The sequence below is a fragment of the Peromyscus leucopus genome, chromosome 2 (genome assembly GCF_004664715.2).
Source record: "Peromyscus leucopus breed LL Stock chromosome 2, UCI_PerLeu_2.1, whole genome shotgun sequence".
Lineage (NCBI taxonomy): Eukaryota > Metazoa > Chordata > Mammalia > Rodentia > Cricetidae > Peromyscus > Peromyscus leucopus.
The window spans coordinates 128,328,065-128,333,332 of NC_051064.1; positions in this window are offsets into that span (position 1 = coordinate 128,328,065).

The following is a 5,268-nucleotide window of genomic DNA, read 5'->3' on the forward strand; positions in this document are numbered from 1 at the left end:
TATATCCAGCCCAAGGCTGCACAGGCACTAGAACTTTCTGCTTCACCTGCCAAATTAGACTCAGGATACAGCCACAGTGGGCTCAGCTCCTCTCCCTTTCTCTCGTGGCCCACTGAGGCCTCAGGTTCTTGGGTAAAGAGGCAGCATCAGCTCTCATCATCAGTCCATGTTCTCATCTTTCCTATCTCTCATGAATGACTCTCCTTCTGGGCCTAGGAGGATGTGATGGGCATTTCTTGCTCTGCTCACTCTGGTCCAAGCCCTTGCCCTACAGCCCCAACCTTCTAGCAATCTGACACTGTACACCTTTTGTCCCCTCTCCTCTCTCCTCCCCCCTGCACATTCCAGCCAGACCCCTGTGGCCTCACTAGCGCAGTGAGCCATTTCAAACAAAAATCCAATTTTGCCAGCATCTAATGTATTCTAACTAATCTGCTCACAGGTGCCTTTGGCAATCCCACTGAGGAAACTTGCTTAAATATTTTAAGAAGCGGTTAATGTGCTAGTTAACTGCCCAACTGAGTGTCAGACCGCTAGGGTTCAAACTCTGGTTCTGTCACTTACTAGCTCTATTTCCTAAGGCAAGGCACTAAAATTCTCTGAGGACTTGCTTCCCCATACATAAAATAAGGATAATAGCATTACATGCTCCCAAGGCTTTTGGGAGAAGAAAACGAGTCAATATATTAAAAAAAAATGTTACAAAGAAAATCTAGTACATAAATAGTTTATACAGTAGGTGTAATAAAATACATATTAATCATCCCAAGGAACTTTTTAGTTTGCTCATTCATCTAAGCAAGACCTACTGTGTGCCAGACCACGAGAAGCAGTAAAAAAAGATTGAGATATGTTCTGGGGTTCGTCACGAAGGACGCAGGCCCAGACACATACCATTCCACGGAAGGAGATTGGGGGTGTGTAAATGAAGTGAATAGGGTGTGCTGATTGGGTTTTGTCAACACGACACACTTAGACATATCTGGGAAGAGGGACTATTAATTGAGTAGGTGAGTCTCTGGGGCATTTTCTTGATTGATGATTGATGTGGAGGGCCCAGCCCACTGTGGGCAATGCCATCCCTGGACAGGTGGTCATGGGTGGTATAAGAAAACAGGCTGAGTGAGCCAAAGAGAGCAAGCCAGTAAGCAGCATTCCTGCATGGTCTCTGCTTCAGTTCCTGCCTCCAGGGTCCTGTTCTGAATTCCCTCCAGGGAGGACTGTAAGCATTGCAGTAAAATAACTCTTTTCCTTTCTAAGCTGTTTTTGGACTTGGTGTTTTATCACAGCAATAGAAGTCCAACTGGTACCCAGGGGGAGGAGAGTCTGGGATGGAGCAGCCCACCTCGGAGATCGCTCACATGGAGACTACCTGTGGCGCTGGCAGGTGTCAGGCATATCCGGTCCTGAAGGCAGTCCTGAAGGAAGCGTCCTCTTGGACTTGGAGAGTCAGCCAGAAAGGGAAGTGTCTCTCCACTGTGGGCTTAGGACACATCTTCTCTCAGGGTTCCCAGAACCCATGACCACAGCACGGTGCCTCAAACAACAGGACATCTTGACTGTCGGGGTTCAGTGGGGATGGAATGTTGGTCACCCAAGTTGGACTGTGTGGATGAGAGCCTTGAGGCAGTGGACACGTGAGTCTTTATCGTCTGGAATGAGGCTCCTCCCTTCCACAAGACTTTCTTCAAGATTTTTGTCCCTGTCCCTGTTCTCCGTTCTCTAGCCCCCTCTCCTAGACATAGGCCATCCTTTGGCTGTCGCTCATCTTTGTGGAAGCTTCGGCCTAAAGGGTAATTTCTCTCTCAGACTTTCATGGAAAAGCTCTAACTACTTCCTGCCTCTCCATGTGGCTCATGTCCGATTGTCTCTCAGAATTTACTTTTCCCTGGTCATTTCCTCATTGCCTTCTTCAGTCAGTCCACTTCTTTCACCCCCATGCAACATCCCCTTCCTCCCCAAGTCCTTGAACGAAGTAGATTTGTCTTCAGCTGTTTCCTAAGAGAAGTTTGGGGAATTAATTCTATCATGGGACTGATTCAGCCACCCAGTAAAGCAGTCACAACTGCCTGTGGAAAAATGACCATATCGGCTCACACAGAAAGTTCTTGGATGCTGGACCACCCACGGAAGCGCGACAGACAGAAAGCAGTGTCTCAACAAGAACTTTCAAACACTCAAGGACTTCATTATCATGAGATGTCCCTACTCGACAACAGACAGCTGATAGGGAACAGTAAAAGCCCGAGATGCCTCTGTTGTTAGCAAATGAAGCCTGAAGCTCAGGATAGACCACCCTTTCTAGAAGTTTCCCCGAGTGGAAAAAGGAAGGAGAAAAAAATGGTGATTTAGAAAGTTGGAAAGAGGACTTTCTGTGTCTGTGGGAACTTGAGCCTGTGGCAATCTAGAAGCAGGGACCATGGGTAGGGAGATCTTGGAGATAGGTGCATGGGGAATACTTGAGAGAATAAGATTCTTCAGCATGGAGGACAGGACTGAGACACATACCCTACAGGTCAGTCAGGAAGGGGGGAAGGGAAGCTGCAGGTCTAATAAATCCTATTTGTGCAGGACGCACTGTCCCATGGTGGTAGTTAATCTTAGTTGCCAAATTGATGGGATCTAGAATTAACAAAGAGACATGTTTCTGGGTATGTCTGTGAGGGTGCTTCTAGACAGGATTAACTGAGGGCAGAAGACCACGCATCCCCCCCAACCCCCTGCCCCACTCCAGAAGGTTCTGCCCTGAGTACAAAGAGGTCTAGAGGGAAAGTAGAGCTGTGCTGTCCTGCCTGCCTTTGCTCCTCACTGCTGAGTGCATCGCCTCTGTGGCTGCCGTCACCGCCACGATCCTTTGTGCTCATCGGAGCTGAGCTTCCAACATGAACCCAAGACCAGGGATCCTCCATGCCTTCAGCACCAGTTTGGGACTCCTGTGGCATTTGATTGCACAGACTCTCAGTCTCTCCAGCATGCACACAGCCACTGCTGGACTCTCCAGACTGTAACATATAAACCAGCCTAGTAAATCCCCTCTGTACTATATGTTCATTTGATCTGTTCTGTTCCTCTAGAGAACCCTAATATGTGCACTGTGCTGCCGCAGACACCATGTCTAGAACTTCACACGGTGTCCCTTCGCACCTTGGACAGCACTGCCACGCCCTCATTTTCCAGATGAAAGCTCTGAAGGTTAAGAAGGTTGTGTGACGTCCTCAAGGTCCCCGAGCTAAAACAGGGCCCAGCTGGGACTCCAGAACTCCTGTTCCCACTAGTTATGTTCACTTTGATGTTGTGCTTCCTCTGTCAAAAGGATAAGTCTTGCTTACATCAGCGCATGTCCATGCTTGGCGCTATATGTGTATAAACTCATTTATTCCCCTGCAGGTCCACAAGGAGCAAGATCATCCTGCCACCCCCATTTTGTACATGGCAGATCTTACCTCAGGTCACTGCATTAGTTACTTTAATGTTGCTGTGATAAAATATTCTGACAAAAAGCAAATTAGCGAAGGAAGGGGTTATTTGGACTTACAGTTCCAGAGAAGGTAACAGTCCATCATGGCAGAGAAGGCATGGCAGGGGGCCCAGAGGTCAACCTAGCAGTAGGAAGCCGAGTGATTTCATCTACAGACAAGAAGCCGAAAGAGAACAGGAAGTGGGGCCAGGCTATGCCCGCCCCCAGTGATGTATTTCCTTCAGTGAGACTCCACCTCCTTAAAGTTCCAGAACTTTCCCGAACAGCGCCACCAACTGGGGATGAAGTGTTCACACACTTTGAGATAATAAGGGAATGTTTCTTATTCAAACTTGCAGTCACACAATAAGAAAGAGAATTCACTGTGGATGTTGGTGAGTAGACTCCAGACCTCAATATTTAACCCTGGCTTTTCTGTTCTTTCCTTACAAAAGAAGGTGGTATGACTATGGGAGCAGAGGTGAGGTGGTTTCCCTGGAGACAGAGATGAATGTGTGGGAGTGGAGTGAGGGAGGCAGGCTTCAGGAAGTGGGCATGGTCATGCTGTAGGAGAATAGAAGAGACATAGTGTGACAGGGATAAGGGACAAAGCAGAGGGTGGGCGGGAGTCAGGTTTAATAGGAGTTTTCCTGTGTCCATTTGAAGCTTCCTCCAAAGTCCTCAGCAGGGAGTTGGGCAGAGGTGGCATCCTGGGCCTGAGCATGAGTGGGGTGTTCAGCATTGGAGGGGGACCTGTGGTCCAAGTTTCAGTCAGGCACTGAGAATTGTGAGGGTCTGAGGACACCACCTTAGCTTTGACCGCATCTGATGGATGAAAGGAAATTTGGTCTGAAAAGACATACAGTGACATTGAAGAGTCTGTCCATTTGAGAGATGGAGCGTCCTGGTGGTGTTCTTCCCCAACTGGGTTTTATCCTAAGTCCCAATAAATAAGTAAATAGACAAAAATGGGAGAAAGACCTCCAAGAATGTACCCTTGGGGGCTACATGGATGGCATCCTAGGGAACTTGTTGGTCTTTGTATAGTTTGTACCTGGTCACCATCCATGCCAGAGGGCTACCTGGGCTTAAGTTCCCAGGTGCAAAGGGTCTTAAGTATTTTAAGAAACTGAACCCTTGAGGGTGTTGACTATTTGTGGCCTTTGAACTCTCATGGGGAAGAGCAGACCCTTCAGAAGAGGCTCCGGGAAGAAAGGTCCGGATTTGTTCACATGACCAACGCTGCTCCCCACATCTCATCACTTCTTATGTTAACTCTTTCTCTAGGAGTGACCTTGGTATCCCACCTCAACTCTACACTCTTTTTCTCTCCATCTCCGGTGACATATTTCATCGGCTTTGGTGGCATCACAAATTGCCGTCTTTTTGGTCTGTACTTGACCCAGCTGTGCTGTGACTGCATATTCTTTGCACTGGTCATTGAAGTTGGCACTCAGAGCCTTCAGCATCCAGTAGCCACAGGAGATCATAATAAGCAGTGTAGGTTCTAAGAAGGGCTTGGGTAAAGTTTGATCCCATGAGCCTGTGGACAGCTGTGGACAGCCGTAAGGGCAGCAATTGTTTATCCATAGTTGTCCCCTGGGGAAGAGCCTGAGGGGTTTTGCTCAGCTCTTGTTAGCTGGGAAGACAGCAGAGCTCAGCTATATCCTTGAAAGAAATCCCAGATGTAATGGCCAGAGGAAGCCGTGTGCAGGCTGCACCCAGAGAGCTCAGAGGACTCATTAGAGCACCATCCTACTCTGATAAGTTGTTAGTTAAAAGTCCACCTGGAGGGGCTTTTATTGCACCCC